The sequence below is a fragment of the Acinonyx jubatus genome, chromosome A1 (assembly GCF_027475565.1).
Source record: "Acinonyx jubatus isolate Ajub_Pintada_27869175 chromosome A1, VMU_Ajub_asm_v1.0, whole genome shotgun sequence".
NCBI lineage: Eukaryota > Metazoa > Chordata > Mammalia > Carnivora > Felidae > Acinonyx > Acinonyx jubatus.
The window spans coordinates 116192866-116206388 of NC_069380.1; the positions used below are offsets into that span (position 1 = coordinate 116192866).

General features: G+C 48.4%; 1 long non-coding RNA gene across 2 annotated transcripts in view; it reads left to right on the top strand.

Moving 5' to 3' along the window:
• LOC113594725 (uncharacterized) overlaps nucleotides 1–13523 on the top strand; it is a 117050-nt gene that overhangs the window by 44556 nt on the left and 58971 nt on the right. For both annotated transcript variants that reach the window (XR_008298415.1, XR_008298414.1), the window contains exons 3-4: nucleotides 8039–8083; nucleotides 11246–11336. This is a non-coding gene — a long non-coding RNA (uncharacterized LOC113594725). The remainder of the gene's footprint in view (nucleotides 1–8038; nucleotides 8084–11245; nucleotides 11337–13523) is intronic.

Here is a 13523-nt window from a genome sequence, read left to right on the forward strand (position 1 = left end):
CCAGTCATTCAGCTTGACCCTGTTCTTCCAGCAGGTGCTGCTGCCTGCCACAACTTCTGAGGGAAGAGAGGAGCCCTGACAGGGACGGTGCCCATGTTCTCAGGGCTTGAGGTACACAGTTAGCATATCTCTGCCTACCCTCAGCCCCTTGAAGCCCGGGTCACAGGACTCTGGAGAAATTACTCCCTGCACCTGGCAGGAAGATACTGAACTACCTGGTGCCATTAGAAACTGGAGATCCTTAGCCTGACATTGGTAGCTTTGGTATCTGGATCTCCCCACAATACTCCAGCTACTAGCATGGGATCCTCCCCTTAAATTGGTCCCATGAATGGGCCCCTGTGCCTTTACACATGCTATTTCCTCTCTTCTCTCTTCATTATGTCTAAAGCCTACCCACACAGGAGAGCCAAGCTCAACCTTCACCTCCACCAAGGAGACTCCCTTGATTACTCTAGCCCATGGAGCTTCTTCCTCTGAGCCTTCATAGCTCACAAAATAGAATGAAATACTATACCATCTCTCATCATATATTAGTCTTGTTTTTCCAATTAGTCTGTCAGTCTCTTGAGGACAGGAGACCATTGGTGCCCCTTTTTTGCCTCTCCCAGTGCACTTAGAGAAGGGTTGGATTTTTTTGGAACTCAGCCATTAATGGTTGACTAATTAGAACTTGCTGGACTGTGTTCAAGGCCTGGATTTGTATGGGTATATAGTTTTCATGTATCTGTGTATATGCTTGATTTATATATCTGTACACGTATGTACAGTATGCCCTTAAGCATGTGAATATGATTAACATATTTATACTGTGTGTATAAATGGTTTAATTCATTCAACAAGCATTTATTGAGACCTTGTCACAACTGGGCACTGTCCCAGGTGCTAGACTTACAATGGTAAGTAAAAGGAATAGACTGCCCAGCCCCTCAGAGCTGGGAAGAGAGACCATTAAAGAAGCAATAGCAATAATATGAGCTAAGTGTTGTGATGGGGGAGCACATGACAGGAGTGCTTACGTTACCCAGTCTAGGGAGAAGGTCAAGGAAGGACTCATAGAAAAAAGAAAACTTGGAGGGGGGGGCACCAGGCTAGCTCAGTGGAACATATGACTCTTAATCTCAGGGTTGTGGGTTAGAGCCCCACGTTAGGTACAGAGATTACTTAAAAGTAAAATCTTTAAAAAGGAAAAGGAAATATTTGGCTAAGAGTCTGTTGATGATTGAATTGTGTCCCCCACCCCCAAAAGATATATTCAAGTCCTAATCCCCAGTTCCCATGAATGTGGCCTTATTTGGGAACAGAGTCTTTGTTGACATCATCAAGTTAAGATGAGGTCATACTGGCTGGGCCCTAATTTCAAAGACTAGTGTTGTTATAAGAAGAGAGAAATTTGGACACATACATGGGAAGAGGGCCATGTGATTATAGGGGCAGAGATTGGGATGATGTGTCTACAAGCCAAGGGATGTCAAGAGTTGCAACCACCAGAAGTGAAGAGAGTCATGGAACAGATTTTCTCTCTGAGCCCCCAAAGGAATCAATCCTTCTGACACCCTGATTTTGGACTTCTGGACTCCAGAACTGTTGAGAAACTAAATTTTCATTGTTATAAGGCACCCAGTTTGTGGCACTTTGTTACGGCAGGCCTAGGAAAGCCCTAATACAGAGGCTTACTAGGCTAACTAGAGATCTGCCAGATGAGGAAAAGGACGGAAGAGTGACTCTGTCACAGTGAACAGACTACAGAGAGAACATAGCAAAGAGAAATAGAAAGTTGAATAGAGCTGAAATAGTGTCTAGGAGGTGGAAATGGAAGTTACATGTTAGAACATGAACGTGTGTTTGCATGACATGACTGCGTGTATGTGAACAGTTTGTGTATTCATGTATATGCTTTTTGGAGTTTTGCATGTTTCATCTTGTTTTTATGATTTGTGTGTTTCTGCATGCTCTTGCATAGTTTGTGTGTCTTCAACTGTGTATGTGTGCTTTACATGCCAGTGCACGTATGTGGTCTCCAGGTGTGCATTCTACCCAAAGCAGTGGGTTTGTGCCCAATCTCAGGAAGTTTTGAAGCCAGGCAGAGCCCAGTTTCCTTGTCTACATGCTTGTTGCTCACTGTAGATGGCAAAACCCCGGTCAGACTGTGTAATGACTCAGGTAAATAAACACTGGGAGCTCAGAGCTCACCTGTCCTGGTTCAAGAAGATCCTGGGTTGCCTTGGTGGGCAGGAGGCATGTGTGGACAGAAGTGCAGAGTCCTCAAGTTTGAAAGCTGGAAGTGTCCTTGGGGATGATTCAGATTCCTCTTGCCCCTAAGCCCAGCCCCCCTGACACTGCTCCCAGGGAGTCCCCAAAACTCAGCCAATAAAAGGGTATCCAGCAATTTAGCCAAATCCCCACCTCCCTGGAAAATATCTTCTTAGGGGAACCCCAAGCCCTGGACAAGGATTGTTACTGAAGGGAGGAATCAGAGGACGGGCCACCCTTATACCAGGCCTTCCTGATAAGATATGCAATATATATGTGTGTATATATGTATATACACACACATCTTCTGGGGGAGAGGGTGCCTGGCTTTCATCATGGCCAGAGGGTCTGTGACCCAGGAAATTGGAGAACCAATTCTCTAGTCTAGGCTGACATTGAGGGAGTGAGCGTGTGCATGGTATGTGCAGGTGTGTGCAAGCATGCGGAACTCTCAACCTGCTTCCTCTCCGAGAATATGGTTGGATCAGGATGTCAAGTGCAGCCCCGGGCCCTGCCAGCTGCTGCCATGGTCAGATTGCAGGGGGGGCTGTCCTTGACAGGACTGGTGGAACAGACGGAGCCAGTGTTAAGGACAGGATGGGAGGGGTGGAGGCTGGTGCTTTCTGGGGGAAGCTTGTAATCTAAGCTACCTGAGTCACCAACCCTCACATGTTCACATTCAGAATGAAGCCTTGAAGATGGCAGCAGGATGGTGGTGTGGGTGGGAATGGGAGGAAAGGGTACCCAGGGAGAGCTGTGAAGGTTCTGTTGAAGGAATTGGAGCTGTTCAGAACCTCATTCAGGACCCTCTGGGTTCCTGCAGTTTTAGCTTTCTCTGCCTGTTTCCAGCCTGCCCTATGTTAATGCCTCGGGGTATGGTGGAGATGCTGAGAATAGTGGGCCTATGTGTGAAATTGAGGATATCATTGGGGGACTTATTGGAGCTACACAAGCTTCTCAGAAGCTGGATGGGCAGAAGGAGGGCCTCTCATGGATAATGAAGTATGCTGATCTCTAAAAGAGGGAGATCTCCCAAGGCTCAGGGCTGGGAGTGGAGTGGAGGCATGGTGGAGGCCTCCTGGCATCAGGCTCAGCTGGTAGGAAGGGAGGGCGGATGCACCTGTGGCTTGGGTTATGTTTTTTTTCTCCTCCTTGCCTCATACCCTGGGCTGATTCAACCTGGGCCTTGCTACTTGAAGGGAAAAATTCTTCTTCTGCCCTCAACGTCCTCCAGTGGGACTAAGGATTAAATTTACGTGAGACACATTAATGGGAGAAAAAAACCCAAACTTTTATTATGTGTGCAGGAAGGCCCAGTAATGAATTTGAGACCTAAAGTTTTTGTACTTAAAAAAAAAAATCTTTAATGTTTATTTTTTGAGAGAGAGAGAGCCAGAGCCAGAGCCAGAGAGAGACAGAGTGCAAGTGGGGTAGGGGCAGAGAGAGAGAGAGACAGACACACAGAAACCGAAGCAGGCTCCAGGCTCTGCTGTCAGCACAGAGCTCGACACGGGGCCTGAACCCACGGACCTCAAGATCATGACCTGAGCAGAAGTTGGACACTTAACAGACTGAGCCACCCAGGCGCCTTTGGTTTTTATTCTTTTCAGACAAAGAGACAATAAATTTGTGAGGAATTGACAGGACAAAGAACATTTAACTTTGGGAGCTGAACTTTGGCCCCCACAAATCCCTGCCCAACCAACTCCCTCCTGTGGGCTTCCCAAACATTCCTGGATTGGAGACTTACCTGAGGCTATTCTCTGAGACCTCTCCCACGTTCTTTTCCTCTGCTGCCCCACTATCTTCCTGTGCCTGCCTGTAGCCACTGTCACGACCCCCAGTCTGCTGTCCCCACCCTCCCAACCTCTACTGTTGCTGACAGGGCTTCACTGTTAATACTGTGTCGAGAACCCTCTGGCTCCCAGACATGATGGCTCCCTTGCTCCTTCTCCTCCTTCTAAAGAACTTTCCACAAGCAATTAATTAACCTCATCACATCCTTTCTGTGGAGCCCAGTGCAGGGAGGGAGGAAAGGAAGAGAAGCGCCCTGTCTCTTGAGGACAGTCAGGGGGACAAGTGGCTACACAGGCAACTGCTGGGGGATTCTCTCAGTGCTGCCACTCCCTCCCCACTTTGGAGTTGGATGCAGTGTGAGCCCAGCTCCAGTGAGGAGAGGGGGTCACCCCTTCTGCTCTCAGCCCTGGCTTAATCTCCAACTGCCTGACAAAGCCCTTTATCATTTGCTCCCTCCAGTTGCGCCCACAAGTTGCTTTTTCTCATTCCTCCTCAGGCAACTACTGGAGTCAAAGATTAGGCACAAAGGGGTAGGGGGATTGCAGATGAGTGTAGAGGAACATCCTCAGGTGGCACTGGTGACCTTTCTCCTGGATGCTGTGCCTGCCCTACTGGTGCAGCGAATGACATGGAGATGCAGAAGTTCTGCATGCAAATGTGCCCAGGCATCCTGGCCACTCCACTGGCAGCATGTGGCCCCTGGAGCATCCCTGTGCAGTCTCATCTCATCACCTAAGGGGTGGCACCCCACTAAGCCCTGGATGCACATAGTGTGTACAGCCGCACAGAGATGGGGCCTGGGCTAGGGCTCAGAGGGAAGACAGAGTGGGAGAGACACAAGGTGGGACATTAATTGTGCACCTACTGACACCAGGTCCTGAACTAGACATACTGTGCATGTTAGCTCGTGTCATCCTCTGACTCCCCGGGAAGTTCTTAAAGAAAGTAAAGTTTAATAATGCAGGAACTTGGCCCAAGATCACACAGTGAATAGGTTGTGAAACCAGAACTCAACCAAGACTTTTCTTATCTGAGCAGGACTTAAAAATGTAAATCATATAGTCCTGTCCCCTTTCTAAATCACTCCCATGGCTTCCTGGTGCCTTCTGCATGAAATCCTTCTGCTTTCCACCGCTGGCATGACCTGCACCTCTGACCTCACCCCTGCCCACTGTGTGCTCACTCTCCTCTCAAAGCTCTTATACTTGTTGATCCCCTGTTTGGAACACTTACCCTCCAAATCTTCATGGGGTGGCTCTTTCTTATTCTTCAGGTCAGATACCACCTTCCTTCATTGAGAGGCCTTCCCTGACTACTCAGGCAACTGTGGCCTTCCTCAGTCCCTCTCTGTCCCTTCATCTCACTTTCTTTTCTTTAGAGCACAGAGCATCTGAAGTTATTTATATGTTAACTTGCTCCTTGTGTGTTACCCACTAGAACGGAAGCTCCTTCCTTTCACCATTGTATCCCCAGGGCCTGGTGCTTAGTAAGTGCTCAATAAATGTTTGATGGACAAATGACCTCAGAAACGCTTTCCTGGGCCCCAAAGAGGCAGCTAGAGGAGAAAGGGGACCCACTAGGAAGAGAACTTGGCCACTGGGCTGTAAACTATGATGCTGGGTTGCAGACTGATCCCTAAGGCTCTCCCCATGGAAGAGAGTCCACCTGTCTGTCCATGAGATGACCTGGCTGCATTTCTTCATAGGAAGTATGTGTAAACACAATTTTCTCAAACTTTGCATGAAGCCAGGTGGAAGAGACAAGGCTGCCTGCCATCTCTGGACCAGATCTGGGTACCCTTAAGCTCCCTGCGTGCTCCCAGCCTTTCCCGATCTTGGCGTAGGTTCAGGGCTGCTCAGGAGCCCACCCAGTCACCCCAGGGGGTTGTGGCAGGCATTGCCTGGTGGGAAGGGAGAGACTGCTGCTCAAAGAACCTGATCTTTTGCATTTGCTGACATTCTTGGATTTGGCATTTACAACCTCAGGGTTTTATTCCAAAGAGGCCTTTTGCATTTGATGTAAATATTATGGTGATGAGAGGCGACACCGAGAATACCCTCTAGGAAATGTAATTCCACCCCCACCAGGCTGGGAGCCTCTCCCTGCTGCTGCTTTGGGTTGTTATTCAGGGGATTGATTCCTCCCAGTTCTTGGGCTAACCCAGAAGTGGAGTGCCCCCTCCACTCACAGGCAGCAGGGTCTGGGAGTAGCGCATTAGTTATTTTTCCAATTTGCGGAGGCACTTTCATCCATCAATGTGGGAAGCAATCGGGGCAAGGCTGGAGCTGGTTCATGTTGCAGCCATTCTCTGGGTAGAGGAATGGCCCCTTCTGGAGGAGGCTTGGGCAGTCCTCAGCCTCAGAGGGGTGGGGTTGGGGGATCCAAGCCAGTAATGGGCACTATAGTTCCCCAAAGTCAGCTGTTCTCTCAGTCACTTCCTCAGTAAGTGTCAGTCACCACACTTCTCCCAACAGGGTTTAGTCTTGGATCTATGTACCTTTCTACTCTCTATAGCATTGAAGACTCCCTCCAGCTGCAGTGGCCCTTGGTGCCATATTCCTACTTTCTCCCCAGACTCCTGGGGAAATGACATTTATAATCCTCATGTACAGTCATAGTGGTGAGCTAGGATCGGAGGGCTGTCCCCAAATGGCTTGCAAGGTGGAAGAACGAGATGACATTTCTACACCAATATCTCTCTGATAGGCTGTATGGCCAGGGACAAATGATTGAATCTCTCTGAGCTTTGGTTTCCACACCCTTCAAATGAGGAAAATTATATCTATGTTGTAGACCCAAAGAGAGAGTGCACATAAGGGGCCCTGCCCAGTGCTTGACATGAAGTGAATGCTCAGGAAATGTGGGCAGTTATTATTAGGTACAGAGGTGGTTGTGAGGAATAGTATGGGCCAGGGGCCAGCTGCCAGCCTGGAAGTCCAGAGTTTACAGCTATGAACCTTATATCTATTGTCAACAGTCACTCAATAAACATCAGTTATTTGGATGTGTAATGAGTGCTTTTATCATCATCAGTAAGCCAGTGTAACCTAGAGCTCAGATTCTGGTGTCAGAGAAACAGAGTTCAAATCCCAGCTTGGCCTCTGAATACCGTAATTTTCAAAGTTTTGTTTTCTTCACATATAAAAGGGAATACTAACAGAAGCATGCCAAATGCGAAGACTGTGGTATAGCGTTTGGCATATAGCAAGCCCTTGATGAATCTGCAGTGTGGTGCAATGTGGAAGTCTCCAGATTTAAGATCAGAAGGCCTGGGTTTAATGTATTTCCATCTCCTATTTACTGTCTTACCTTGGGCAAAGCACTTCACCCTGAAGTCTCTCTTTTCCCAACCTAAGGAAAAGGGATGTCACTTGGTTTTAGATTGCCATAGAAAAAGGCTTAATGTTTGCCATAAGAAGGATGCTCCACATCTGTATGGTGAGTGAATGAATGAATGAATGATGTGGAAGATTTTAGGATTTGGATTCAGAGAACTTGGATTGGCATCCCAGGTTTATCACTTACTTTCAGTGTGGTTTGGGACATATTACCTCACCGCATTGAAGTAAAAGGAAGGAAAAATTCTTCCTCTGCCCTCAAGGTCTTCCAGCTGGACTAGGGATTAAATTTACATGAGACTCATTAACAGGAGGAAAAATGAAAACTCTTATTACATGTGCAGGGAGGCCAAATAATGAATTTAAGACCTAAAGAAATGACCGAGGCAGGCAGTTTTTTATACTTTTCAGACAAAGAGACAATACATTTGTGAGGAGTTGATAGGAAAAAGAAAACCCCTATTTGGGAGCTTCAATTAGTAAAGAATTCTCATCAGAATTTAGGCCGGGCTAGTAAATTGGTAATAAGTTACAAGGGTTGTTTATGTAGTCTTCTCGGCTCTAAATTTCTCATCTCTGGTGGTAAGGATGTTTCTCTACCTCTACCGAGAGGGTACATTTCACATGGGATATATATTTCTTGATTTCAGGGAGACAGAGGAGGGTCTGAGTGTCCTTCCTGCACTATCTTGTAAGTAACTTTTATTTTGAATAGTTAGTATGCCAAAATAGCACATTTGGGGCAGCCTGCCTTTGGTCTACAGAACCTTGGGTTCTTTCAGTGTAAAACAAGATAATAGCTAACCCCCAGCATTATTGCAGAATAGACAGTTAATACTAAAATGCCTCATAAACCATAAGCGTTGTGCTCACTCTAGTTTAATATTACTTGGTGCAGAGCCCTAGGTGAGGAACTATAAGGGCCCCAAAGAGATGTGAAACCATTGGGCCTAGGCCTAGAAGAGCTGGCATAGATTTGGGGAAAGGAGGCACAAGGCAGGTGCAGAACTACACAGATAGTTCAGCACATTCATTGACTGCACACATATTTACAGAGTCCTAGGCATGCTGTTATAGGTCTCTTGAAGGTTTTCGGTTAGGCCTGATGGAGAGCCTTGAAGGTCAGAGTAAGGCCCCTGGCTTGACTGTTCTGTGATAGAGGTCTCAGAAAGCTTATGTGCCATCTGTGCTCCCGAGTTCCCCTGTGGGGCAGGCCCCTGGCTCGCTGAGACAATTTCCTCAGTCGCTCTCTGAGGGAGCAATGAGCAGAGTCCATTGTAGGGAGAGCATTTGAATCAACTATTCAGTAGGTGCCCCCCACAAAGGTCAGTGGCCTATCTCGCCACTGCAGCTGGTAGCCACAAAAGACCTGCCGAGAATCCAATATAATGGAGTGGCAAAGGCTCTAGCCGCTCTTCCCCAGGAGCGTGAGGGTGAGTTGCAAGGTGATTTCACTACTGTCGCATTCTCCCTTTAGACACAGGCTGTCCTCGAGGGCAAAAATAGCAGCTTCAGAGGCAGGAGAGTGTTGTGACATCATCCCCAGGTTCAGCCAGCAAACCCCTCTCCAGACAGCTGATCCTGCTTGCCCCGTTGGAGACCAGAGCCAAGTTCCTAGGGAATGATTTTGGTGGCTCTAGGCCCCTCCCAGCCCACTGGCTCCAGTTCTGGGCTCTGTTTATAAACAGAAATCCCTTAACGTGGTTTTTTACCTGGGTGAAGAGAAGTGCACTCAGCAGTCCTCTATGGCTGGGCACATGCCCACCTCCAGGTCCCCAGGGCTAAGCATAGCAGACCTGCAGGGGCCTATAGTCTCTCTGGGCCAGAAGCACACAGGCTGGGCTGGAGACACTGAGGATGGCACCCAGCCTGGAGGCTGAGATGAGGGGGAGGACATTCTGTAGTCCCTGGGAGGTAAGATGGAGGAAGGAGGAAGGGGGGGGGGGTCCAGAGAGAATAGAGGAGTTTGCGCATTGTGCAGTGTGTGTGTGTGTGTGTGTGTGTGTGTGTGTACGCACACTGCAGCTGAAGATGGCAGGAGTGGGAACTCCATAGTCTCTACTGATTAGAAGGGTTTTGAAATTGATAAATTACTTTGTATTGGGGCAAAATGATTTGACCAGATTTCAAATGTTTCAGAGAAGGGAAGCTTCTCTTGGGCCAACTATTGATTGCGTTTAATAGAGCTGGGACTTTCTTGCTTAAAAACAACAAAATAAACATCTAAGAGAAGACACTAATTCACCTCTCTCTTCCTTCCCTCTCTCCCTTCTCTCTAAGAACAGAAAAGGACCCAAACAAGGCTGGGGTGAGGCTGGGGGCACTGGTGATGTCAGAGCCATGGAGTTACTCTGGGGCAGATTGATGGTGGGGGGCTCAGGAGAACAGGGGACCCTGAGTTGGTCCCATTCTTCACAGATTGATTTTTGCCAACAGACACTGTCGGAGTCTTTGATAAATCACTAACCCAAGTGATGAATGCCCTGAGGCTGGGTGGGATGGGGGAAAGGATGCTGGTCTGGGAGGGAGTTCTAGAGGACAGGTGTGAGGATGGAGGGCTGGTGAGCAGAGAGAGCCAACTGACTTAAAGCTGAGTTCTAGAAATTCTGGAAGATACCCCCAGATTACTAATCCTGGCTTTATCTCTCAATAGGATTTGACCACAATCATTAACTCAACAGCGCCTCAAAATTCATTTTTGTTCTGTCTCTCATCTGTCTCTTGCTGTCTGTCTCACTGTCTGCCCCTTTATCTGGCTTCCAAATGGACTCTGATGGTTTTCTCCCAGGAGAGGATTCCCTTGGGCCTGCTGGAAAATGGAAAGGAGTGTGGGGAAAGCTGGTAGCAAGTAGGTGGTTGGCAGTGGGCAGTAAGAGGAGAGGGGTGAGGCAGCCTCTTGAAATAGGTAGAGGTGAGGGCCCTGGGGCCAGTAGAGAGAGGGAGGGGCTGGGGGAATGAAGATACGAAATTGCAGAGCAGCTCTGGCCAGAGAGAAGCCAGTTCCAGATGTCTTATTTCTCATGGAAGGAAAGATCAGTCATGTGGTTTTCCCATCCCTCTCCCCAAAGCAGTGAGAGCAGATACCTGCCTTGACTGGGCTGAAGAATAGCACGAAGTGTGGAGAGGAAGAGACACCAACCCAGAGCCACAGAACTGATCTCTCATCATGGCCAGAGACTGCCTTGTAGACAGCCCAGCTTGCAGACCATGAATCTGAATTAGTTCTGGGTGACTTTGGATATGTGACTTATCCTCACTTACCTTCTGATTCCTCACCTATAAAATGGGATAATAGAACAGATTTTCATGAGGTTTACATTAATTAAGATGACATGTACAAAATGCTTAGAACAGGACCTGGCCCATAGTGAGCATTCAGTAAATGTTATCTGGGAATGTTCTTCTTCTCCCCAATGGCAGTGTGGCAGAGTCTGAAGTCACGGAAACTCAAAATGTATCAGCCACACTGGAGTCAAAGAGGGAGGGAGCTCCTGGCTTTACCTGAGGGTGGGGCAGTCTCCCCAAATTACTGATCCAAAGGCCAAGCCTGTTCTACATCCTGTCCCTACTGTCAGTGCTGATGTGCCATGGGCTGAGTCTCCACTGCTCTGTAAAGGCAGCTGAAACTTAGTCCTTGAGATGCCTGCCAGGCTCCTAGCTGGCCCACGGGCTTCTGCCCACACTCTTTGGGCTTGGCTCCTCCTTACCCCACCATCCAGGCTGCTGCTCCCAGGCTCCAAGCCGTGGCTCTGTCCGTGGTGCTAACACACAGCCCAGACTTGCCCACAATGCACAACTTCCCACCTCAACCATCCCCTCTTGTCCCCCAACTTTAACATCTCTGATGATCTCCCCAGTCACCAGGAATGAATTCTGAGCTCACGTTCTGGACCGCTGCCAGGAAGAAGGAAGCAGCGTTAGTATAAAGAATCACACAAAAGGCCGCAGGTAATTATGTCTCTTTTAAGCTGCTAACAGGATTGGCCGTTTGATAAATGGGAGGATTTGAGGCTGTTTTGTCACTGACAAGCTGTTGTAAGATCATATTGGAAGCTGAAGACAGTTTATCTTCATGTGTGTGGGGAAGAGAGGGGAATTCTCCGTGGATTTTACACCCTCTTCAAATTAATGTGATTTCATAGGCCGTCCTGTGCACGGGAGTGAGTGATCTTTATGACTCACCCCATGATTAGATTACCTGGCTCAGCAGCCACCTCCAGCCCCTCTGAGTGCCCTCTCCTTCCCTAGGCCCCTCCCTGCTCCCATTTCTCGGGCTCTCCCTCCACCTCTAGCTCCCCTCTGACCTCCTGTAGCCCTGGTCTCAGGGCCAGCTGCTGAGCAAGCCCACAGCTCAATTACTGCTGGCTAGCCTGAGAGGCAGAAGGATCTGGTTTCTTCCATTTCTCTGGAGGGAGCAGAAGAGCAGGAGGTGGGATGGGAAGAAGAGGGAGGCAATAGGAGAGGAAGGGAGGGAAGCAGAGGAGGAGAGAATGAAGGAGACAAAGAGGGAGTCTTACCAGAGAAACAGAGCCAAGCCGAGGTAAAGAGAAGAAAGACAAGAGGAAAGAAAAAAAAAGTAGCAAAAGGAGAGGAAAGGTTTTTTTCTTTCATTTTAAGAACCCTGTTCTCCACAAGAACTAAGATGGCCTCCTTCCCTAAACCCCTGAATTAAACAGGTCCCCTGGGCACTTTCTTTGATAGCTATGTTTTATCATCTTCAGAGCACTTACCACTATTATTTTGTTTATTTATTTATTTGCTTTTAAAATATTTGTCCTCACCCCTAAATTAGAAGACCCATAGGGCAGGATTCATGACTGCTATGTTCTTCTCAGGACCCCAGCACCTAGCACCTAGTAGGTCTTTGCTAAATATTATTGACTGTGTGAGGTGAAAGGTCTGAAGGGCCAGGGCTGGCTTGTCCTCCTGGCACAGATCCAGGATGGAATTGCCAAGGATTTCATCCCTGGCTGGATTTGAGGAGACATTTCTGGGGAAGGGAATGCTTCATTAGTCCTTTGGACAGAATTAGGTATCCTCCAAAAGCAAGCTTTTCAAAATGTGGTCCGTGATTCATTGCATCAGAGCCCCCTGGCAACATGCATCTTCACAAGTACTCCACATGATCTGATGCCGTGGGTCTGAAGTTCACACTTTGAGAAACACTATTCTGGGGAATGGGTGAACTGAAGGTTCCTGCTCCAGGGAGGTCTCAGCAGAGCCAGGGATCTAGGCTGCTAATGCTGCTGCTGTGTGTGTGTGTGTGTGTGTGTGTGTGTGTGTGTGCGCGCGCGCACATGCACGCGTGGTTGTTGCACTACCTGCAAGGGGAATGAAGAAGCTAAATTCCATTATTTCCAGGAAGTTGCCACCTCATTCTACATATACACTGGGAGCTACTTCTTTGAGAGCCCCCAAGTTTAAAGGAAAAGCTCCCTTTCCTTTGGGGAGCCTACTGGGGACAATTCCCCCACCTGACCCAGGACCCTAGAGGAAGAGGAAGACAGCAACAGATGTGAGGAGGAGAAGGACCCCTCCCTGCCCCATGCTCAGGGGCCTCTGCTCCCTAACCCATTGGTGTTTCTTCAGCTGGTAAGTCATGCTTCATTTCCCAAGCAAGCTGAGCAGACCACCCTCAAGCTCCAGGCCAGGCTCCCTGCCTCTTCAGGAGACCTCTCCTAGACTTGTCAGCAATGTATGCTCCAGGATTGATTGACTGCCTCCCCAGCATATGCCCCCCTCCACACACACACACACACACACACACACACACACACACACTCCAAATGTCACAGCCCTGTCATACCAGACACAGGCATGGCCCACACAGGACACCTGAAACACAGCAGTGGTTTCTTGGAGGTAAAGGACAGTGTGCCTGAGCAGTGGAATAGCCTGGGTATGTTTATGCTGAACCTCCACCTGGGTCTGAGAACAGGGGGAGGAGTACGGAACACAAGGGCCAGCCAGTTTGAAAAGATAGCTCACTCTATGCCACTTCTGCCTAGTAAAATCAAGGCATGTAGATGGAACTAAGACCACCTTCCATTCATTCTACACTCCAGCAACTCTGGCCTTACTTCATGCCTCAAGCACTCCAGGATCTCTTCTGCCTGAGTAGCACCCTTACTCATG